The sequence below is a fragment of the Phoca vitulina genome, unplaced genomic scaffold (genome assembly GCF_004348235.1).
Source record: "Phoca vitulina isolate PV1807 unplaced genomic scaffold, GSC_HSeal_1.0 scaffold9, whole genome shotgun sequence".
In the NCBI taxonomy this organism is placed as follows: Eukaryota; Metazoa; Chordata; class Mammalia; order Carnivora; family Phocidae; genus Phoca; species Phoca vitulina.
The window spans coordinates 5,221,537-5,246,306 of record NW_022589712.1 but is presented as its reverse complement, the minus strand read 5'-3'; the positions used below and the strand labels follow the sequence as shown (position 1 = coordinate 5,246,306).

The window sequence follows — 24,770 nt, the reverse complement described above, 5'->3', positions numbered from 1 at the left end:
CACAGCCACGGAAACATGAAAAAAATGTAGTGTTGGGGGAAAGCCTGACAGTGATTGTGGCTAGAATGCAGAGGGCTTTGTGGGGGAGAATCTTGGGATGTAAGTTTTGAAGGGCAGGTTGTGCCCGTTAATGGAAAGTCTCACACGTTCTATCTGTCAAGGTGAAGTCAGGAAAAGAGGAACCACACTGGGTGTTCCAAAAGAGGGAGTTTAATATAGGGGATTGATCTCACAGGTATGGATGTGAAAGGGATAAAGGGGAAACCTGAGGTAACCCTGACATACAACTTCAGGAAGCAGGTGCCACCCTCTAGCTTGGGAGAGTGAGGGAGGATATGGGGTTTTCAGAGCTGAGAGTCTGGGAGAAAGGGTCTTATGGAGGTGAGGTCAGGCTTCTGAGGAGGGCCATGAGCCAGCTGCTTCTAGGGCCCCTGAGGGGCACACTTGGGCTGTTTCTGGGAGCACAGACAGTTGAAAGCTGGAGCCTACTGTGACCATTGGGCCACAGTGCCACCACTGTATGATGCTGACAGGAAGCAGATAGGAGGCAGAAATTTCTTTCTTGCTCATAAGAAACTATGTCTCATAGTTTCTTTCTAGTGTCTTCTAGACACTTGTCAGAGACTAATAGGAGGCATCTAGTGAGGGAGTCTAAAAAGATGGAATACAGAGTCAAAACCCAGCATCGTGCAAGAGTTGAAAAGAGTGGATTTGGAGCCGAGAACCAATAGCAAAGTAACCAACCCACAGGCAATAGGACAGTTTCAAAACCTCTTTTTCCAGAAATAAGATTTTTCAAAAGTTTTTAAACAAGGGTGAGACATAATCTTGCTATACATACAGAAGCCAAACTGGCTAAAAGTTGAGGCCCGAGGGTAGGGACGACAGTCAGGGAGCTGGGGCAGATTGCTTTTTCCAGCACACATCATACGTCCCATCCTACAAACTCTTCAAAGTGACTTGGCCACTTCTTTCCAATTGCAAGGGGGCATCTACCCTCACCCCACTTGAATTGGGTGGGCTTGGGACTGTGAAAGAAGAGATGATTTGTGACTTATGAGACTAGGGAAGGAAAGTCTCTACAGGTTCTTCTTAGTGTTCTTTAAGATGCTCATGCTCAGAATCTGGCCACCATGCTGTGAGGAAGCCCAAGTAGCTGTAGAAGAGACCAGGTAGACAGTCAGCTGGCAGCCAGAATCAACCCTCAGACATGAAAGCCAGTGAGCCATCAGATTGTTGCAGTGCCCAGCCATCTTGTTACTCCAGTATGTCCTTTCTCCCTGAGTTCCCATAGAGTCTATGATCATGATGCATGGTTGCTGTTTTATGCCACTGAATTTGGGATGGTTTATTAAGTAGCAATGGTAAATGGAACAGGAATTATGACTATAGTCTCTTTAAGAGAGGATAAAGACATGCTACTGGGCAATGCAGTGGGGGTGGAGAAAAGAGAAGAGAATGAAAGATGATTTTGAAGGTAGAATGGGCAATATTTGATGGCTATTGATGACCTTAGTTGATAGGGAGTATCAAGGAAGGAACAGATTGGGGCAGGGTGGTGGTAGGGCAGTGAGATATGTTTATATATATTCTGTGTGCGTGTGCGTGTGTGTGTGTGTGTGTGTGTGTGTGTGTGTGTGGACAATACCTTATTTTGTTTCAGAAAGAAATAGGATAGCAAATAATAAGTTTAATTCTGAATGGGTAGCATATGGGGTGTACGTGGTGGAAATGCTTGCACAGTGTCTAGAAATAGAGGTCTGGAGACAAGTAAGATATATATATTAGAGTCATCATGTATAGAAGGTGAATGAGCTCACCTTGGAAAGAAGGATAGAGTGAGAAGAAAAGAGGGGTAAGGACAGAACTCTGAGGAAAGTTAACATTGAAAAAGGCAAGGGATTATCACAGGAGAACAAGAGAAGGGGAACCAGAAAGTCATCTTGCAGAAATCACTGATGAAGAGAATTTCAGGAAAGACTCAGTTGTTAGGAGTGCCAAATTCTGCAAGAGTGGCTAGGGTAAGGATCGGAAAGAGAGTATGCATTAGTTCCTATTGTCACTGTAACAAAGTACCACAAGTTGGGTGGCTGGAAACAATAGAAAATTTTTTTTCTCACGGTTATGGAGGCTGGAGGTCCAAAGTCCAGGTGTTAGTAGGGTCCTGTTTCCTCTAAGAGCACTAGGGAAGAGTCCTTCCTTGCCTCTTCTGGCGTCTGGTGGTGGCCAATCTTTGGTGTTCCTTTGACTTGGAGACACATCACTCCAATCTCTGCCACATGGCATTCTCCCTGTGTGTCTCTCCATGCCTCTTCTTGCAAGGACACCAGTCAGATTAGATTAGGCCCCATCTTAATGTCCTCATCTTAATGTGATGATATCTGCAAAGACCCTATTTCCAAATTAGGTCACATTCACAGAGTCCATGTGGAACCCAGCAAAAGTTGTCCTCAGCGATGGTTGGAGAGAAAAATGTTTCAGGGAGGGTTGGGGCACCTGCGGATAGCATTTGCACAGGAGGGGAGTAGGAATCGGGGTGTGTGTGTAGCTCCCCAAAGCAGCTGGCCAGGGGAGAGGAGAGTAGTGGCAGCTCACGGGGGAGGCAGGTAGGTGTTTCCTCATCGTTTTCCCTGGATGGGAGTAACTGGGGAAAGTTTCTAGGCTGGAGAATGGAGCTAGTCCTTAAGACAAGAGTGGGAAGGGACAATGGATGGAGCCAGGTCCGGGGAAAGGAAGGAGCCATGGGGTCTGGCTCAAGATTGAAGAGCTAACCTGGAAGGAGGAGGATCCTCAGCCCAAGATAGAGATGTCAGCCTGGGGGCTGACCAGCAACCAGAATGAGGAGCAGATGGAGCTGGACAGGCCGCAGACTCGAAGGAGCTGCTCTTTTTTCCTTCTCGGTGGGTCTAGATCTGCTTCATTGTTCTCTTAGTTTTAAAGGTAACCATGAAAACATATCACTGCCATCTGGCTCCTCAAAAGCACAGAAACTCTGTGGCTTGTTTCCGAAGCCATGATTAAGCAGTCAGTGCCATGTCCAGGGCTGGTGTCAGCTCTGATGACAATGGGCGCACCCCTGGGGGTCCCTGTGGGAAGCTGGTTCCCCTGTACACGCAGAGAAGTGAAGGAAAAGAAGGGGGAGGACAACCATGAGGCCCCAGAACACAGTGAAACCAGTTGACTAATGTCAGTCCCAGCTTTATTTACTTGGGGTGGGGCTGTAGATGCGAAGTCCTAGTTAGAGGAGGTTAGGGAATTTCACATGAGTAACTGTTGGCATGTCTTGTGTTTCTGTATTCTGAGCTAAATGGGCTGTTTCACACAAAGCACTTTTTCTGTTGATTTTTCTTTCAGGAAAATTGTGTTGGTGGATTTCGAGGGAGTCAATTTACCCTGTCTGAATTCTGGACTAGTGGAGAAAGATATGTAGAATTCAGATAGGGGTCAAATTCGCTCTTCCCTAGAAAAACTGGATGGAACAGGGCTTATATGTGAGGCCAAAATGAGCTTCATACTCTTTTCCCCCCAAATTGAACTTATTGGCTGAGTTCACAGGCCCAGCAGATGGACAGCACCTGCTATGGTGACTCATAGTCTGAGGGGACACTGGGTCTGGCAGAAAGCTAGGATAGACGAAACTCCCTCACTAGCAGCTTCCTTTACTTCTGGACTCCAGCTTTCAGAGGAACAGGGACCACTGGTTGTCAGACTCTCATTGTTTCACCTGTTAAATATGTTCTTCGCCCTCCTCGGGAAAGAGCTCACAGGGATGGACAGGAGGCAGCTGCTGAAGCTCCTAGAAGAATGGATGTGTTGGCAGAAGTTCTTATTTTATGGGTTGGCAAAGAGGTACGGAGAGGGATCCCTATTGTTGAATATACATTATGAGATCTATTTCCATTGTGCCCCTCTTTCTCTGGGTAATATCCATGACCTGTGGAAGATTTCATTTTCTTGGGAATAAGTCCAACCCAGGTGAAACCCACCCCAGGATTTAGAGTCAGAGGGCTAGTTCTGTATCCTAGGTAAAGTGAGACCCTGGGCAATTTACTCAAAGCTCTTTGAGTCACAGATCCCCTATCTCTAAAGTGAGGACAGGAACACTTTGATTAGGAAATATAACGAGATACTTACTGAATGAGTCAGGATAGGCGAGGTCGTGGTGTCAACATGGATGGTGACTTCTGTCCCACATACAGTTGTAACTTTCAGGGCAGCTCTCTTCCTCGAGGGGGCTCAGGGATATAGGCTGCTTCAGTTTTGAGGCACCCCCATCCACCTGCTTCTGTGGTCCACAGCAAAGATTACAGAGGATCTTCACCGGCAATGCACTGAAGAGCTGGCCCAAAGTCTGGCCTCACTCCTGCCAGGTGAGTGCATTCCTCCCATGAGGATAGAGAAACAGACTTGATATGGATGAGCATGGGGTCTCTACCTCAAGCACTTATCCTGTTTTTCTAGGGGCCCTCCTGTTCATTTAAATGACATTGGGTCTTCAAGCTGAGAAGAGATTGGGGAGCTGAGGGCCTCTGGCTCAGCGTTCATTGCAATGAATCTCACCGTGGGGGTGGTCATGTCTCCTCTATGTAATTTTTACAAGTTGAGGAAATACTTGCTTAAAACCTCAGTGTGCAGGGTAATCCTATTTCCTGGGTTTTCCTAAGCAGTACCAGATTCAAACATTTTCCCCTTCCATATCCCAGTTTTCGGTCTGGGAAATACTTTTATGATTTTATAGCTAAGATCTTAAGACTCTGGTTAGGACAACAATAAGGATTTCTTATCTTAGGAGAGGTGCCTGGCCTTGGAGAAGGAACTGAAGCCCACTTCTGCACTCTCTCGTGGGTGTATCCTGTTTATTCACACCTCTCCGTGCTCAAGTTGATGTCTTTGTCCACAGTGGCTTACTTCTCCACTTCTCTCCCCTCAATCTGAAGTTGCAAGTGCACATCCTGCTTCTCCCACCAAGTTTTGCTTGATGGTTCCAGCTCTCAGTGACGGCTCCTTACTTGCACAAACTACTAAAACACTTAGAATCTGTACTATGTAGTTTAGAAGTTAATTATAACTATCTATCTGTTCTCTAAGTGTTCATTGTTTTAGGTTTTTTTTTTTTTTTGGATATAAAATTTTTTGAAGGCACGGTCCATCTTCCCCAATGTATTCAGCTAACATTTTGAAATGTCTTATGGGGGGGGCGGTATAGTCCCCAGTCTTGAGAAGCATGGAATCTGGTAGAGGACAAACCTAAGAATGAATTACTTGACTCTTGGCTGAATATGTCCAAAAACCCATCTCTTAAAACCATGGAATTTGGGGGAATAACTTCAGGCTGGGGATGGACTCTATACCCCCTCAGAGGGGAAAACAGCAACATGGTGGTAGCTTAGGGATTAAATCAGAATGTTGATGATTTTCAAAGGTCAGGATGGATGTTGGCTGAAGAAAAGATGTTATTCTACAAGAAAGAAGTGGTGTGTGTAAAGATCTGGGGGAGGCATGTATTTGGGGGATGGAGAATAGTATATTTTAACTGGTGACTAATTTGCAGCCAGTGGGAGGTAAGGCTGGATATGGTCAGAGTTGTACTCTGGGAAGATTAACTTGGCATGAAGTTTGAGAACATCCTGGAGGTAGAGATACTAGTTAGCAATCACAACAACCCAGGTGAGAGGTTGGATGGCTCAAACTAGGGTGGTAGGGGTGAAAATAGAAAAGGACAAGTGATAGTTACTTACAATAGTTAAGAGAATTACAAGTCCAGTGTGCCATGGCAGTCAAGAGAGGGGCTTCATGAAGGAGGATGAAGCCAGCCATGTCTATTGCTGCAGAAAGTGTAAGAAACTCTTGGATCTGGTTGTTAGGTGGTTGGCAGTAGCGGGTCATACCTTGGTGGAACCTGTTGCACTTACGAGCACATAAAAGGTGATTAAAAATTACTGTTTGATTTTTGGAGGGCTTCTCTCATTTACTGTGAAAGTTTATGTCATAATGATTGTTATCATTTGATGCATAACAACTGACCTCCAAAGTTAGTGGCTTAAAATACCAACCTTTTAATTATATCTCACCGTCGTTGGGATTGGGAGTTTGGACAAGCCTCGGCTCAGCACTTCTTTTGTTTCGTGTAGAGTTGACTGGAGCTGGGGCTCGTGAGCGGCAAGTAGGCAAGCCTGGAGGGTGTGAGCTGGCTGTGCTCAGGTGGGTGAGGTCCGGAGCGGTCAGCTGGAAGGGCAGGCTCTTGTGGGCCCCTCTCCTTCTCAACATCCTTGAGTCATGAAGGCCCTTCTTTATCTTTAACTCTGTCAGAGGCTGTTCTGGAAACATGCCCTTATGATTCCCGGAAACTATCTTTCTAAATAGAGGAGTTCTGTGAGGCGGGCCTCAGACATCCTTAGCCAGATGTTTGTCTGTTTGAAATGATCTATGAGACGCCACCTTAGATCTTCTGTGGTCTTAACAAAGAATCCTGCACTAACACCCTCGATTCGATCTTAGCCCTGAAGCCATTTTTTCCTTTGAGAATCTTTTGCTGTGAGGGGCTAAGGATAAGAAGGAGTTTTACTTTCAAACCAGCAAGCCCTGGCTCCTTCATATTTCCTCTACATTCTGCTAAAAACATGAACAGTTCCCCATTGGTTCATCTTTGTTTTCTTGAATTTTATTGTTGGCAGCCCGGAGAAGAGTTCCATGTGCTTCCTGGAAATGTCCTCAGCCAAACTCATGAGTTTAAGAATATACCTTCCATTTTCCATGTTACTGCAAGAGATGGTTTCTTGAAATAGCTTGCCCCTGTGTAACATGGTTACCCTTCCCCCAGCCTCCAGGAACACTTTCTCATTGTCTTTCCTTCCCACTAACAGGAGCTGTGAAACCTTTCAGACATTTCTCTACCAGCAGGTCCTAAACCACACCCTGCAGGTTGTAACTTTTGTTACTTCTAAGTAACAAGTGTTCTTTTGTTTTTTCCCCTGTAAACTATTGCTATGTAACAAGCTAACCCAATACATGGTGACTTAAAACATACATAATTTTGTTACATTTCTTATTTGGGGAGTGAAGAATTTGAACAGAATTTAGGTGGATGATTCTTCCATTTCATGTTGCATTGGCTGGGATTTCCTTTGAGAAATTATTTGGTATTATATGGTATTATTTGGCTACTAGCTAGGTTAGCCTGGGGTTTCAGGAAAGCTTTCCTCAGAAGCCTAGCACCCTGGCAGGGATAAATGGAAGGCTGTGTTCAGCTGGACCCCTTCCTCCCCCTCCCCGCTGCCCCCCCCCAGTCATCTCAGGGCTTCCCCATAAGCCATATAAGGCCCGACTGTTGGGCTCCTTACGTAGTAGCTCAGGCCTCCAGGAGACCAGGGTGGGAACTGCCAGTTCTTCTGAAAACTATGCCCAGAACTGGCCTAGCGTTATTTCCTCCCTACGCTACTAGTCAAAACAGTCATAGACTAGCCCAGAGCCCGGGATGGGGTGGGGTGGAGTGGGGAGAGAAATAGTCCTCTTCTCTCAAAGGGAAGAATGTCAAATAATTTATGCCTATCCATCATCTACCATAGCTCATCATTCAAGTTGATCAATCATAAAAATTATCAGCAAATATGATTTATTAGCATTTAGCACATAGTAGATATTTAATAAATACCTCTTAAATTACTTACTGAGTACGAATCTGCCACCCAACATAAATGACAGAGTATGGAGGGGCCTTTGCGGTAGAGGTAGAGTCTTGGTTTCTATGGACTTGCTCTGTAAACTTGTGCAAATCTCTCCACCTCACTGAACCTCAGTCCTTATATTTGCAAAATGTAAATTATATTCTCTTATATGCCACATAAAATCAGTCTATTATGTACCACATAAAGATCTTTAAGATTTTATAAATTCTAAATTGTTTGATGCTCAAGGTAGCTTTAGTGATAAAGCATAAGAGCTCTGGGGACAGACAACCGGGTTTTGCCTCAGCTCTGCCCTTGAATCTCCTGCGGGGCCTTAGTCAACTGTCTAATCCATCTGAACCCTGATTCCATTCATCAGAAAATGGCTGTTACAATCCTTATCTCACGTGGCGCACGAAGCACAGTAGACTCGATAGATGATTCTAGTAGTTTTGTTGTTGTAGTTGCTACTCTTTTGCACTCCTAGACTAGAAATTGAGGTTAGTTATGTGTGCATCTCATGTTAGTACAAGTCAGTACAAGTAAGTGAGTCATGCAAGCACCTTCATAGGCGGGGCAGGGAAAGGACGAAAATTTGAAGATTCCATCCCAAATCAGGTCTGCTTGCTGCCATGCATCAGAAAGTGTACAAGGAGAAACACTCACACACAAACGTTGTTTCTCTCACAGCCACGTGATTGCTCTCTAATGTGACAGCTCATTACTGCTTGTTAAGGACTGGCTTTAACAGTAATGTCCTCCGTCCACGTCTATCACATAGGTAATCCTCGGTGGGTGTGCCGTTATGATCAGTTGGTGTTTAATTAACATGTGAAATTTTCTTGTTAAACCGAAATTAAATTTGTAGTACGTCTACTTGAGATCACTTAGAATGTTGTCAGGACGACATTTTCCTTGGCGGAAATGCCGTATTGGTAGCTTGGATTCTAGAGTTTGAACACTGACATGCGGGAGAACACGAAGGAAGGACTTTGCAGAGAAAGCCTGCACAAGTGGCTTAGTGTGACCGTTAGGGGCGGGGGTCTCAGCCCCTAGCCGTCCTTCTCTTTGTGAAATCCTCGAGCCCCGAGAGAAGCCGCCACTCTGAGATCTTGGTCCCCAGGCCGGCAGGCTCCGCTGCACCTGTTGGGAATGCCAGTTCGTGGGCCCCGCCCCACACTCACAGAAGGTAAAATTCACAGAAGGCCCCGCCCCACACTCACAGAAGGAACCTGGGTTCTCACAGGCCTCCAGGCGATTCTGATGTCCCCTCAGTTTAAGAACCACTAAGCTGGGCGCGCCTGGGTGGCTCAGTCTTTAAGCGTCTGCCTTCGGCTCAGGTCATGATCCCAGGGTCCTGGGATCGAGCCCCGCATCGGGCTCCCTGCTCCGCGGGAAGCCTGCTTCTCCCTCTCCCACTCCCCCTGCTTGTGTTCCCTCTCTCGCTGTGTCTCTCTCTCTCAAATAAATAAATAAAATCTTTAAAAAAAAAAAAAAAAGAACCACTAAGCTAAGGTCTGGTGTCGTGTTGGGATGGGGGAAACAATGAACGTAAACCATTCCTTGAAAGCTTAAATTCATTAAATCACCACCTAGAAAAACACCTACACCCAGAGGAGATCTGTATCTTGGCAATTTTTTCTTTCTTTTGTGTCTTTATTATATTTAATGTGTCAGTCAAAAATACCTGGTTCCCATGGTGATGAGTAATTGGGATATAAATGCATGGGTATGGGTATAAATTCTGAGATGCTTGCAGGAGTCCCATATTCACTTGACATTCAATGGGAAAAGAATGCTGTTTTCTTCTGCCTGGGTTGCATTTTTTCCCCTCTTCCTATAAATTGGTTTAGCCGTATCCTTTACTTTATTTGCTCCGCTCTCCCATAACTCTGGAATTCGGGCACATCAGAAGCTATCCATAAACCCCATGGCTGGAGAGTGAGAGTCATACATCCCTAGCCCCGGCGAGGCCGTGTGGTAAATTTAAACTAGAGCACTTCAGACATGCTGTGAACGGGCACGCAGAGAAGTAAAAGCAGCTGTTTGTGATGTGGGTGGGGACTTTAGGAAGTGTCTGCCGAGGCTGGAAGTAGGGAGTCGGGAGGAGATGGTGTTTCTGTGAGACGTGCCCAGAGCGGACCCCACCTGTGACAAGTGCCATCTCCAAGCAAAGAGGGTTTTCATCTCTGAGCTTAAGCCACACTCCTGTTGTTGCTGAAAGGCATGGGTGACATCTTACCCAAGCACAGAATACAGACTGCTGGGCAGAGGTTTGCCTCTGGGAGGTGCAGGGGTGGGGGAGTTTCCTGGGAGAGATCACAGAACATTTTCTCTGGAAAATAGGACAGAAGAGGCAGAACAACAAACCGGATTTTACTCCCAGTCTTTCCGGACACAAAGGCAAAGAATAGGAAGAAGGAATCAAGCGTAACGTCAGTGGAGACAAGGAGATAGCTCGTGACCAGGCGCACTTTAGGTAGACCTGGTTATGCTTCAATTTGGCCAATGACTTGCACTGTTGGTCAAACATGTGCGATTTCAAGCCACCAGGCTGTAATGGTGACTCGTGACCAAGTGATCGCATTTCAAAAAGAAGTACAACTCTATTGCTCTGAGATTTTTATTTGTAAGCATTTCCCTGGCTCCATGCTCTTCCTTAACTTTCCCGCTTTCATTTCTAGGAGGTTGTCACTTGTCAGAACAAGAGGCCCTGGGGTAGAAAATTAAATGGTTATTATGTCTGAGACTCAGGACTTGCATTGAAGCGTGGTGTAAAATAGTCCCTTTCTCCAGCAGCATCACTGTGATGGCCAACTAAGGAATGGAGATGTCCCAGGGTCAGGAGGACAGTCCTGCACACAGAGCCATGCTTTTTCTCGAAAGCTGCATGAGTGAACGCGGATTGGCATAAGGCACTATGCAGAAATTATGACAACCTGTTGTCTAGATTATTCCTGTGATAAAAAACCTACCGTGTTTCCTAGAAATGTTATCACAGAAACAGAAAGGCTCCTTCCTCTGCCCCATGAGCTGAATGTCCCGTATTACAAACAACTTCTCAAGCCAAGGCAGCCTCGACTGGAACCAGTCCCCATAATTGGCCACGGGCAGGTTTTTCTTTACCCCAGAACACTGGCAAAAGGCCGAGGATATGAGAAGCAAGGGAGGAGGTAGGTTGGGGAGATAAGGTGATGAATCACTTTGGTTTCCCAGCTGACATCTGTTTTATTTTTATTTGGGGCGTTAGTCTCTGTGGTTTGAGAGCTCTGTTCAGAAGGCTGAAGTTTCTTCATGTGATGAGGGATGGAGAACTTGCAATGCTAGATGAATTCTCCGAGGCCCTTCTACGGCCGGCTCTCTCTCGCGCGGCCAGGTACAAGAGGGGGCGTGGCGGGCGCAGGTGGCCTGTGGGCGTGTCTGCCGGAGGCTCCGGCCCTCATTCTGTACTGGGAGTTGACTGGACTGGGCTTGTGGAACCAGGTTTCTCCTTCTCAGCTGGATTTCCCTTGAATCTGTCAGTTGGGATGTGGGCTTTCCATATAATAGGGATTGAAAAACATAAAACATAAAGAAAAAAATGTCCATGCTATTTAAATACACTGTTTATTGTGTATTATTTTGAGATTCATTTTATGTGTCCAATATGTGTCCTATAATACGCTATAGGATTTTAATGACATTTTATCCTTCGTAATTACATCTTGAAAGGAGAGGGCCCCCTCTAGCTAATTTGTCTCAAAATCAGCTTATTTTTATTGGTGGATCATTACAGTTAAAGTTCTTTTTAGCCTTCATGACATTTGACACGCATCATTGTCAGACATGATAGGTTCTCTTATTGAGAAGTCATAAAGGAAGAGCGTGGGCAACAACGTTCTGGGTATAAATGACCCATTATTAGCACCACACCCTCTACCCCATCATCAGAGGGAGGAAGACCTAACCTGGCCGTTTGCACATGATTTTCCTTCCGCTCAGTGATAAGCTTACCATGTCCCGGGAGCATTGCCTACACACGATGGCATCCTCTGGGTCCTGCTCTCTGCTCTAGGAGGATGACTCCAGGGAACGTGCGTCCTGTCAGCAGATGACAAATGAGGGGTGGCCACTGGAAGAAAATGTTCTCTAGAGCTGACCCCAAATTGGAGCCACCAAGAGAGCTGGAGTGGCTGACGGAAGGGAGAGACTCACCGTGTCAGACCGGCCGATGGCACTGTCCCTCCCCTGGCCCTGGGGACACCTGGGGAGGCCAGGCAGTTCGGAGGTCCTGGCTTTTGAAAAGTTTCACTAAATAGGCACCTTCAAAGGAACCTTTTGGTCTTGCTGTGCCCAGCGTTACAGCCTCCCCTTGATGTTCCCAGTCCACATCCTTCACGATGAGCGCATCAGCCGAGTGCATCAGCCCTCTGCCTTAGGAGAGGAGGGAGGTCATGGTGGCAGCCCCCGCAAGGCACGGGAGACAGTGATTCCTCCTCTGGGGTGTGGTTCATTCCCGTCTGGCTCTGAGGGTGACCAGGCAGGATGAAAGGCAGGAGGGAATCCACAAGTGGCAAAATTATCCCCCAAATCTCCCCTTCCCCTTGCCAACCGGAGGCTCTTCTTTGGCTCCGTCCGAGCAGCTGGGGCAGTACTCGGCGTCCGGGGCCAAGAGGTTCCCAGAGCCCCATGGTGCTGAAATCACAGAGCAGAAAGGGAATTCTCTTCATCATGCGTGAAGCATGGAGGGCTGCCTGTGTTCTCGCCTCCTGAATGTCCCTCGCAGGCTGCAGGTGTTTATAGCGCTTCCACACACACACACACACACACACTCACACACACACACACACACACACGTCGGAGGTTAGGGGAAGCGTGGTACTTTCACAGGCTGTTGAAAGTTAGCAGCATTTTGGAGGCTGTGTAAACCAGTAGCTCCTAAGCACCATTTTCTACTAATAAATAAAGTTGATTTGAGACAAATTAGCTAGGGGGGCCCTCTCCTTTCAAGATTTGATTACGAATATAAAATGCCTTATTAAAACTTTGTAGAATGTTCGTAAAGTACTATGGCATATAAAATAAACGCCAAGACAGTACTCAGAGTAAACCTTGCGTTTTCAATAGCCCAGGTATTTTTTTTTCCTTGCAATTCACCATCATTTTCTGGTCCTTTTTATAACAAAAGCCCCATGTTTGCATTTCATGGATATGGGAAGGAAATGAGCAAGTCTGAGTCGTGGAGAGGAGCCTAAACCTGGCTGTTCCTCTGGATCACCTGGAAATGAACACACACCCACACAGGCAGACAGAACGCCGGGCTGCCCTAGACGCAGGGCATCAGACTCTGATCCCCGGGATCTGTACGTCTAACGGGTCTCTCGTGTAATCCATTAGTGTGCTGTCCTGCGACCTCGGTACGGGGAGGACCAGAGCTGGGAAGCATCTGGACTCATGGGAACTGCCGGAGAAGTCCCAGGTCGCAGGTGCTGGCTTTAGCTTTGCAGAAATTATAGAAATTATATGCTTCTGGAGTTTTTTGCTTCTTTCTCTCTCAACCTGGTTACTTTCTTGGACGTCCTGTTCCATTTCCTGCTTCCATAAAAGCCTAGGTTTTACTTTTTTAAAATCAAAACTTCGATCGGCTCAAGAAAAGCAATTCCTCATTCTCCTGTGCACAGTTTACTGCTTGGAGGAGAAACGGCTCTGAGTGTGAGCAGCCAGCCCATCAGAGCGGCAAGTTCGGGGCAAGTCCACCTGCCCTGGGGACCACGCCTGCGGCCCTCTGCTTCTTCCAGCTAACGCTTACCAGCTTTGTGCAGAGCTGTGTCTAAGAGTGCAGCCTAGAGATCAGCATCCTTGTGGAGTGTGTAGCACGGGGGTGCCACTGGGGCATCCGGAGGAAGTCGCTGTAAGTGGAGGTCAGATGAACGTAATGGAACCGGCAATGCAGGGAGGAAGGGCCCTGCTGTCCGCTCCCTGCTGGAGTCATGCGAGCCTTGCTCAGAAGCCCTTGTGTGTCTCTTAGAAACCCTCAACCCGCTGCAGAGACACGTGCTCTTGAGTGGCATCTGATATGGTGTCTACACCGAGGAAAAAAACAACAGTCTGGGATGCAGGAGGTCAGCAGCAAGGTCATGGGCCTGCTGACCCGTTGGCAGGGCCCTTCACACCCATCGCCCCAGAATGAAATCAGCTTTCCAAATGGTCCCTTTGCAAAGCAGGAGTTCCCAGCTGGTTGGAACTCTCTGTCCTCTGCACAGCCTTTCAGGGAACGCGGTATGAGGAGCGCCAGATGAGGAAGGCAGATGTTTTTCTCATCTCCACCCACTGCAGGACGGTTGTTTGCCAATCGGGGGGGGGGGGGGGGGGGGGGGGGGGGGGGGGGGTGGGGAAGAATCAGGACATAATTCTCTGCAGGCGGGGGTGGGGCGGCTTGGCCACGTGTGCAGCGGGCGCACCTTTGAGCAGTTACCCCCCCGAGCTGGAGGAGGGGGGATGGCAGGGACGGAACGGGCGTGGGAGAATGCATGTCCGGCTCGGCTCCACTTTGACTTCAGGGGCCAAGGCAGGGCTGGACAGGGTGGGAAGGGAAAGACTGCACATTGGTTGGGTGAACAATGTTTGCTAAATTTAGAGCCATTTACACTCGCCAGTTCTGAGTTTTGTAGTATTTTTGAAGCAAACACAACTCATTTTTTTGGCAGGGAAGTGATGCTTAGAATTAGAAAAAAGAAAAAAGTATTTGGTGGAACTTGCACGAGACTGTGTTGATGGGGGATGGATTTCCAAGTTCTCATGTGCCGTCCTTGAGCGTACAGCAGGGTCTGTCACCGAGGAGGGCAGGGCAGGTGCATTGGGGAGGCCGCACGCTGCTGCCCAGCTAGCCAGATGCCCCGGCTTTGCCCGCATCCTCCCTGGCGGCTCCGGCTGCCCCACAGCTGAGAGGCGCCGCTGATGCTTCGTTTCATCTTTGCAGCTGCGGACAAATAGAGGTCCTCCAGGGTGTTATCATCCCAGAGTGCTCTGGCCCCTGAGCGGGTCTGGCCTCACTTTCCCCGAGGGCTGGGAAAGCAAAAGTGCTGAGTGTCCAGGGCTGGCGGGGGAGGGGCCCAGGCTGGCGGCTCCCGACGGTGGGGGGTGGGGGGCTCGGTCTTCAGCGGACAGAGGGTAGTAGGACAAGGATGCACTTCAGTGACATTTAATGTTTGCTTTGGCTCTCGAGCTCCTACTGCGCGCAGGGGGCTCATCTACGGGCCAGACTCTGCTTACAGAGAACGAACTCTGCGGCGCGGAGGCTCACCAACACGGAGATGGACATGGAAGCAGGTTGGTCCTGAGAAATTCCCAGCAACAGAGCGTAAGAGGAGAGGGAAAGCTGCCTCTTGCCTCCGTATTTCAGGAGGACAAAAGGCGTGGGGGCTTGTGTGGGTATTTTCAACCTCCTGACCCTCTCCATGAGCTCTTTCCTGGCCGACAGCTGTTGGGGCTTGGATTGGAGTTTGGACAGATAAAAGTGAGCGTTCCGCTGACCCTCCCAGCTGCGGCTGCTGTGTCTTGGCCCCCATGTGGCACCGCTGGGCTTCGGAGAAGGGATTTGAATAAGCAGGTGACTATGAGGAAGGAGACCAGGGTCCTATAACAAGATTCAATCTTTCACTTCTCCTAGAGCGGTCCCTCTAGGGCCATTTTCCCTTGGGGGGCACTCTGGAGGGTGCTCATGAGACCCCAGCCTGGCTTGGGGCAGCAGCACTGAGGTCAGCACGGTCCCCCATCCCTGTGGACGGTGCCTCAGTGTGGACTGCACCCGCCACTTGCCAGTTAGTCCATTTGCCCTTCATCCACCCTCCCGCACACCTGTCCAGGCCATCCTCCTCCTCAAGGCTCTCCGGAGCCCCCAGCGTGGTTCCCTCAGCGACCAGGTGCCCACCCCACCCCTTTGTTTCATAGCTGGGTTGGGAGAGAACCCGATTTCTCCATTCTCAGGTCCCTGTTGGCTCCTCCAACTGGCGAGAGGGCAGCTTTGACATGGACACACGGATTTTCAGTCCCCATGTCCCCCGTCCCCCACTGCCTTTCCTCCTCCCCACTCCTCCCTTTCCTCCTCCCCATCCCTCTCCTCACTTCTCCCCTCCTTCTAACCCTCTCCAGTCCTCCCCACTCCTCCCCACCCTCCTCCCCATCTTTCTCACTACTCCTCTTCTCTCCCTAACCCCCTCTAGTCCTCCTCACTTCTCCCCTTCTCCTATCCCCCTCCAGTCCTCCCCATTTAGTTGGTGCGATTCCCATCCCCCTCTCTTCCCACTCTCCCTTCCCCTCCACTTTCTCCTTCTTTCTCCTCACTCTCCCTCAACACCACCCCCACCACACTCCATTCTCCCAGAGAAACAGCTCCTCCACGGGAGGGTCTGGGGCCCAGTGCAGAGGCAGGGAGGACGGTAATGCCTCATCTTGGCCTCAGGCTCACCCGACTTCTCTCAGGGAGAAGCCCACCCCTGGAGGTGTAGCAGAGGGGTGCAGGGAAAAGAATTGAAATAAGACATTGGATTTGGAGATTGGAAGGGCTCTGGCGGAAGGACCCTGTGGAGGGCAGGAAGGGGGCTGGCTGCCGAGGCCAGGGAGGAGGACGAGGGCCACAGGGGCTGTGGAAGGGGGAAGTGTGGAGGGAGGTGGGGGCGGGGGCCTGGATGGAGGGGCCCCTGAGTCAGAGGACCCCTTCCACAAGGGCTCCTTGCCCGCGGGTGAGGTGGGGAGACAGGAAAGGCTGAGCAGAGGCTGAGCTGAAGCTGAGTGCTGTGTCTCCTGAGAGTGAGCACAAAGTCAGGGGGAGAGACAGGTGCCTCAGGGGGACAGGGTGGCCAGGGAAGCGGGAAGAGGCCGAGCCTCTTGTGATCCCAAGTATGGAGAACGAGAGCAGGCTCCTGGACGACTATCTGCCCCGTTCCCCGGGACACCCTCACTTCTGTGACTGGGGCTGGGACATGCTGCAGGCCCTCTGGGGTCCTGGGGTCCTAGGACACGCAAGAGTAGGCGTCATGGGTGCCCTGCAGAGCCAGTGTCTTTGTCACCAATCCTGCCACTTGCTAATTGACAGTGTTTCCATTTAGGGTCCATAAAACTCCGTTTGCAGGGAACATCTCCTGAACCCTTGACGCCTTGTCAGCCTCTACGGAAGGTCAACCTGCTGTTTGTTGCCACTTTACAGGTCTTGGTTTACAAACGTCAGGTGCATCTCTCCTTGGTTAGCAGCTTACCATTTAGATAAGCCCAGGGGTGCCTGTGAGCTCATGAGGGTCCTGAACGGAGGCACGGTGATTTCTAATGATGATGCTGTAACATTTAAGAGAGTTTAAAAGCCAAAGCACAATCGTCATTAATTTACAACGCAATCAGTGTTCTTGCAGACCCCCCCCCCCGCCCCATCCCCACCACCGCCCTTGCACGGTCGCATAATTAGGCGCCTTCTCAGCAGGTTTGAGCCTTTCCTCTGGGACAGATGGACACAGCAATAATGTAGAATAGGGGCTTCAGGATAGGCTGGTGTCAAAAGTACTTTCCAGCAGCATTCCTTCGCTTTTTGATCTTCAGTGGGACGTTTAGTGAATTTGCTACTTATATGTTGTCCGTGTAGATTTCTGTTTCTCCTCCAGTGTTCCCACCTCCTGGCCCCTGCCTGTTGGCTCAGTTTACTAAAGCTATTGCTGCCTTCTCCCCATCACCCCTGCTCCAAACTGGGCACCTTCTCAGCAGCTCCACGGCTCCCAAGTTCTCCTCAATTTAATGCTGATTTTTAAAAGGCTTATTCTCCACGTGGGCTCCTACACTTGAGAACACATCGGGGCAGAGGTCAGGGGTGGGGGGCAGTGAGCTCTGGCAGTCAGGTGGGGCACTGGTCTGTGGAGCGGATGGCTGATCTCTAATGGTAAGAGTGACGATGATCACTCACCTCTTGTTGAGCACTTACCGTGTGCTTGGCACTTTGCATGAATTAATTCATTTAATCCTCACAATCACTGGGTGATGTTGGTCATTTTATTATCCTTGTTATAAAGATGATCAGACCTGACGTGGAACTTGTGGGGTCCTGCTCTCAGCAGCATGTTGGGACTTCTCTCCTAGCCGCTTACCCTCTCCCTCATCGGCCAGTCTCCTGCTGAAAACCTGCTTATGCTCACAGAGCATTTAAAAGAAAGCCCGATCCCCTTGGCTGACCCTCGCAGGCTCTCTGAGCTGCTTCCTGTCCTGCTGTTCCCTGCTTCCTTGACGCTACACTCCGGACATTCCCACACCTTCCTTCTCTGTCCTAGAAGAGACAGAATCTCTTGCTAGGCAAGGTGGGTCAGAATCAATCCCAAACCTTAGTGGTTTCAAACAGCGAAGCAGTGTTTCCCTCTGGGCTGAGAACCCAGGTGTCCCAGGTGCTGGCAGCCTGAGGGCTCTGGGTGTGACAGACACTGGGACCCAGAGTCTCCACCTGGCTCCGGTGACCTGGACGGAAGTAGCAAGGGGCCGCGGAGAATCGTGCACTGGTCCCCAGAGCGAGTGACTCTGCTCGGGCCAGCTCCAAAGCCGGAGTGCCTGGGGCTGGGGGGGGGCGGGCACGTGGGGGAGGGGCTGCGGCCCCACAAGCCACCCCGGCCCGCGCCTGCCCGTGTCTGCACCAGCTCTGCCCTCTGCCCTGGATGCTGTCCCCACCCCTGCACGTGGCTAGAACTGCTTGTGCATCCAGACCTCAGCTCAGGAGTCACCCTTCAGTGACTCTCCTGACCAGACAAAACAAAACAACCACCTCCCACAGCCCTTCATTTTTCTTGGTTTCGCCTGGTGTTTATCACTACCTGCTGTTTTTCTCATTTGCGTCCCTACCTGTTGCTATCTACTCCATCTTTCTCATCATCGTCTATCAATCTCCGCCCTCGATCCGTCCAATCTGTCTATCTGTCATCTCATCTCCCCGTCTCTCGGCTCTGTCTGTCGGTCCCTGGGAGAGGCTGTTGCTCTGCGGTCACTGCAGTACCCTAGGTCCTCGTCCTGCCCGCCACCTGGCAGGTGCTCAGGAATTGTCTCCTGAAGAATGTGTGACCCGGGTGCAGTTGTGACGTAAGGAGGCAGCGGGCTCAGGCCATCGTCAGCAGTCACGGTCACCTGCCTGTATCGGGTGCTCAGCGGGGCAGAGCTGGGAGAGACGGTGTTTCCCGGCCGAGGAGCAGAAGCCGCGCAAGCAGGAGCAGGGGGCCCAGGGTCCTTAGTGATGAGGAGGACCGTGGGAGGCTGAAGGAAATGAGAGCGTCTGGGCAGATGTTCTCCATCACTTTATGTTTGCAGGATACTTTAAAATTCCAGAAATTTTTGGCGGTGCCCTTGAAGAGCTTAAATGTCCCAAATCACCACTAAACAAGCCCGGACCGTGTTGCTAGAGTAAAACTCTGCAGCACCTGCATTAGCCTCCCAGGGCTGCCGCCGCCAAGCAGCCCGGACCACGCAGCCTGAAACCGCAGGAATGTATTCTCCCAGGGCTCTGCGGCCAGAATCAAGGTGTCGGCAGGGCGGTGCTCCCTCTGAAGCCTGCAGGGGAGGATTCCTCCTTGCTTCTTCCAGCGTCTGGGGGTTACCAGTGCTCTTTGGTGTTCCTTGACTCGTAGATGCACCCCCGCTCTCTGCCTCTGTCCTCACTCGGCTTCTCCCTCTGTGTCTTCACATGGCTCCCCTCCGTGCCTCTCTTCATCTTGGGAGGTGGACACCCATCACGCGGGATTAAGACCCACCCCAGTAACCTTATCGTAACTTGGTTACGTCTGCAAAGACTGTTTCCAGATGAGGTCACATTCTTAGGTACTGGGGCTCGGGGCGTCAACATACCTTTTGGGGGACACGGTTCAGCCTTTGACAACACCCTAACTCCATTCTTGCATGTTCACGAGGCGGTTTTCAATGAGCCCACGATGGGTCTTTGGTCACGCCTTGACTGCGTGCCCTGAAGCGTAACCTTGCTCCTCAGGGCCCCACGTGGTTCAGCTCAGCCCTCACCTGGCTGCTTAGCAGCCTGTGTGCATGGATGTCTTGGTGACCAGAATCTGGGGCCACACGTGATGGCCTATTCATCATGTACGTGCTGTGGTTGAGAACCACTGTTCTGCAAGTCAGGAAAGAGGGCTGCCCTGGGTTAGAAGCTCTGGCTTCTGACACGCTGGCTGCTTATTAGCGGTGTGGCCTTGGGAAGGTGACTCTACCACTCTGGGTCTCATTCTCTCTTCTGTGACACCAGGGGATTGCAGCAGAATACCCCACGACTCCAGAGTCTGCAGGCCTGGGAGAAGGTAGGTTGATTCTGAAAGCTTCTTGGTTTCACAGTGTTGTTGTCTTAACTCGTATGTTGGTTCAGAGAGTCAGGTCATCAGATTTGAGTGATTTTTTTCAGCCCTTCACCTTGGATGATTATAAGAAGCTAAGGTGACTTGATTTCAGGGTTTACAAATCATTAATTAATTAAGGAAGACAGTCGAGGTCCAAATGCCAATCAAGACGCAAAAAGAACATGAATTTCCTTGCTCTCCGTTGTAAAACCAGCCGAGCGAAGTGTGCAGCAGGGCGTGGTCGAGGGAAATGCCGGTGCCAGTGACAAGCACAGCGGCACAGATGCTGTGGGTGTGGGGCCACCTGTCCTGGTGGTTGTGACAATAGCCGCACCAGCCCCTGGTGGCACCGGCAGCCCCGACAGGAGCCCCGACAGGAGCCCCGACAGGAGCGGGGCCTCGAGGGGGAGTGAGAACAAGCCCGCATGCAGGGGCAAGCGGAGGCAGCAGATGGAGGCTGTCTCCACACGGCGGGGCCCCTGCCACTCCGTGAGGCCTGTGTGGGATTGCTAATCCTGCACCATCTCTCTCTTCCCCCCGTAGCAGACGGCCTGTTCTCGAGTCTCCCCCACGGCTGCAAGCATTGGTCCACTGTGGCTGGGCTGTGGCCGCCTCCAGAGGGGTCGAACCCAAGGCCCGTCTGGTGAGGTGAGGCTGGAGGCCGGAGGATGCGGACATGGCTTTCAGCCTGCACGCTGGCTGTCAGATTGGGCACTCAGAAACATACACTGCTTCCAGGGGTGCCTGGGTGGCTCAGTCGGTCAAGTGTCTGACTCTTGACTTTGGCTCAGGTCATGGTCTCGGGGTCGTGGGATCAAGCCCCGTGTCAGGCTCCATGCGGAGCGGGGAGGCTGCTTGAGATTCTCTCTCTCCCTCTCTCTCTGTCCCTCCCCCCCGGCTCTCTTTCTCTCTCTAAACAACTCAACAAAATCTTAAAAAAAAAAAGAAACATGCACTGCTTCCAGTTAAAATAGGAAATGTGATCAATTATAGGATGTGGAAATGTGAAAAATATGCATGTTAGAATACATGCAATAGAATAATTTTAGCAAATGTTTGTATCGCTTTTATGTACTCGGCATGTTTTGTGTTTATGTACACGGATTCATTTATCTCAAAACATCCTGTGGGGAAATGTCTCAGCCAGAACAGGCTAGCTTATGAATTAGCGATGCCAAGTCTCCGTGGCTTAACTCAGCCAACGTCTAGTTCTTGTGCGTGTCAAGTTATGTTTGAAGGCTCAGTTTTCCTCTGATGTCACTTCCAAATCACTTGGTTTCCGTGATGGTGTCTCTGGGGGAAGAGCATTTGGAGAAGTGTACCAGCTCTTAATTATTGTTCCCCAAAGTCCCCCACATCACTTCCCCTGATATTGCATTGACCAAAGCATTTCCTATGGCCACACCAACTTCAAGGGGACATGTAGCTGGGGCAGTAGAGAACTAGAGATCTTGATGAAAGTCACAAGTAGATCATACCCATTTTACAGTCAAGAAAACTGAAGTGAAGACAGGTGCAGTAAGGTACCCAAGCCCCCACAGATAATATGAGGCGTCGTGAGGATCGGAGCCCAGCCATCGTGGTTCTAGCCGCTGTCCCGTGCTCTCTCTCTGAGATGTTGTACATCACTCCCCCACACTGATGGGTTCCATGATGTCAAGTGAAATGTACTAAATAATCTGAGAGACCAAACTTTTAGTATTTGAAAAATGTTTCTTGACTAAATGATCACCTCCGAACTGAAATTTTACTTTAAAATTGGTTAAAGACGAAAAAAGAGAAGACTTGACATGTGTTCAGCTGGAAGATTATGGGGTTTTGACATGAGGACCTGTGACCCAGAGGCAGCCTGAGGTGTGCGCCAGCATATTACGGGCTGAACGGGGAACACGGACACGGGTGTAAGCTCTTAAATCAGCACCGCAGGACTCTGGGGACACTCATGTGTATCATGTCATTCAGACAATATCTTATTCTTTAAGCTTTTCAAAATGAAGACACAAAATAGGAAAATACCCTCAGACTCACATTCTCACCCCCAAGACTGATACATGTTCTTTGGTTTGAAACCCATTGACTTAGCAGGTTTGCAACCAACAAAAAGACACAGAGAATCTGAAAACCATCTTGAGCTGTGAGATGCGGTCACTCTGGTTTTCCTTCCATTTTCAAGTGCCACTTGGTGTCATTATTAATATTTTGATTTATGTAGAGATCAATGATAGGCCTGTGACTATCAAAATGCAGATTACCAAAGATACCTTTTGCTTACTTCAACTTTGTCATTTCTTTATCAATGCTTTTTTTTAAAAAAAGATTTTATTTATTTGAGAGAGAGAGAGAGAGAGAGAGAGAGCACAAGTGGGGGTGGGGCAGAGGGAAAGGGAGAAGCAGACTCTCTGCTGAGCAGAAAGCCCGACGTGGGGCTTGATCCCAGGACCCCGGGATCGTGACCTGAGCCAAAGGCAGACGCTTAATGACTGAGCCCCCCAGGCGTCCCTAGGAGGTGATTCATGTTTAGACAGCCCTGGAATGGGCATGGGTGGCAGCAGTGGGAGCTGCGTGTGAGGATGGGCCCGGCGTGGCTCCCCCAGCCGTGAGCAGGGGGCTGAGCGTCCAGTCTGGACCAGAATGGCCTGCTTCCCGTCAGGCCTTACTCCGTGTGGCAAATGGAACCCCATCACCACGGTTAAGATGCACCACACACAGAGAGAGCGTTTCTTCCCTCCAGGCCAGAATAATTAGCTTACTTCTTATGAGTGTCTACGATGTGCCAATTTGAACTCACCTCACCCATTTGAGCTCCTGATGAGCCCAAGGGGGAGGTGCTATTATTACCCTCATTTTTCTGCTCAGGGAACCTAGGGACCAAAAGGGTAAACAAGGGGTCCTTGGGCACATAAGCATCTCCAGACATCCAATATCACTCTTAAAAAGAGCCCATTTTTTCCATCCATAACACCCCCCATATTATAGTTCTCGATAGAAAGGACATGGAGCTCTTCTGTATGGGAACTATGGTTAGTCCCTCTCTCCCTGGTGTGCATGAGAGGGATACACGGACACTCGGCTTTGCACAGCTGGTGGCCGGTGAGGCTGGTGGGTCATACCTATGTGTAGCCCCCTGCTGTGGGGACCAGCTGATCATCACAGGTGGGCCTTGAAGACTAGATGCAGGAATGACTGCGGTGCAGAGCTGGGGCACAGGGGAGTGTCCAAGGGGATGTGAGCAGTGAGACTTGGGGCACTGAGTGGGGCATTTTTACCCCCCACACCATAGTCTTGGGGAAACGGAATGAGATCTAGGGCATAGATTTCTGGAACCCTCCACAGTGACAATTGTGGACAAGCCTACTACGCAGCTCATAAGTGCAGGCAGATGGAGAGCTGGAGGGAAAGGTAGTGGTCCTTGCAGGATAGGTGGGCTGTAGACTGAGGGGGAGGAAGGTACTAGAAGGTGGAAGAGCAGGTGTGGACAGGCAGAGTGGAGGGGAGAGCATCACCTACCCAAAGGGTCTGATCTATGCATGGCAAGCATAAGCTATCAAAAACCAATATGCTAATTGGAACAAATATTAAATACTAATCCAGCAATTATTTCATGTGCTTTCCCGAATTCAGAAAGGCTCCTGTGGGATTATTTACATGATCTGGTTCACTTAGTAAGAAACTGGTCGTGTGAGTTTCAACTTCATTTCCCCGTCAATCCGGCAGGTGGACAGAAATCGTCGGATAATTCCAACTGTTGACAAAGTGTCATCACTCTTTGCACGTGTAGGTAGAACAGCACGTTAGCCCCTGAAAGACGCGTGTGTCGAGGTGGATTTACCTGGATTTACCCAGAAGACACCGAAGTAAGAGGCAACCACGAGGGCCTGTGAGTGTTGGCTGGTGCCCCCACCAAATCTGGGCTTGTTCCTGCTTAGAATTTTTGTGGAGGGTTTGGCCGGGTGGGGTCTCTTGAATTAGTTTCCTTTTGCTCATGACTTTTTCCCCTTTCCTCAGTCCACACCCTCTGGGGGTTGCAACCTCCAAGGCGGGATGGGGTCAGTGAAGGGTGAGTCTGAGCGGTAGCAGAGCGGGGCCTGGAGGAGGGCCTGCACGTGCTCTTGCAGCCGGCACGTGGGGAAGGGCGTTTACGGGCGGAGGGGCAGCTGGGCCTCCTATTGTCTGCTTGCTGCCCACACTTTTACACGGTTACAATGGCTAATCGCTGCTTATGGGAAGGTGCTTTGACCCCAAGCCTTCACTTCTTTTGTTTCTTGTAGCATCTGGCACCGTGTTGTCGATAAAGAGCTTGTCAATAGCGAGGCCTCGGTGGAGAACGATGGCTTCAGCCGCAGACACAACTCGTAGTGAATGCTTGCCGATGATGCTCCTTTCATCCACACGGCAGCCCTGCGAGGTGGGCGTCCCTCCCCCATTTGCAGATGGAGAGGTTAAATGACTTGCCAAAGTTTGTGCAACTCGATCAATTCATTTATTCAACACATTCTAACCTCCACGGGAAAAAAATCAAGTAGCCTCCATGCTTGGAAGAAGGCCCAGTCATGCCTGGTGCTCGCTGGGCACTAAATACTGGGCTTTTTTATACCAGGGGACACTTCCATAGGACCCACCTGGACAAAGTTGGGAGGCCCAAGGTAGGGCCAGTCTCGGGTGGGAACAATGTGTAGACCTGCCAAGTCTGATTTAGAATGGGAAGCAGCAAAAAAGTGTGTAGTGTGTGTGTAGCTGTTTGTATACGTATGTGCGTGTGCCCATGTGTGCATGT

At 49.9% G+C, this 24,770-nt stretch overlaps 1 long non-coding RNA gene across 2 annotated transcripts in view; it reads left to right on the top strand.

The window, feature by feature from the left end:
- Positions 1-24,453, top strand: part of LOC116634353 — a 40,027-nt gene extending 15,574 nt beyond the window's left edge. For both annotated transcript variants that reach the window (XR_004299956.1, XR_004299955.1), the window contains 2 exons: positions 23,775-23,873; positions 24,265-24,453. This is a non-coding gene — a long non-coding RNA (uncharacterized LOC116634353). The remainder of the gene's footprint in view (positions 1-23,774; positions 23,874-24,264) is intronic.
- Positions 24,454-24,770: the final 317 nt, after the last annotated feature.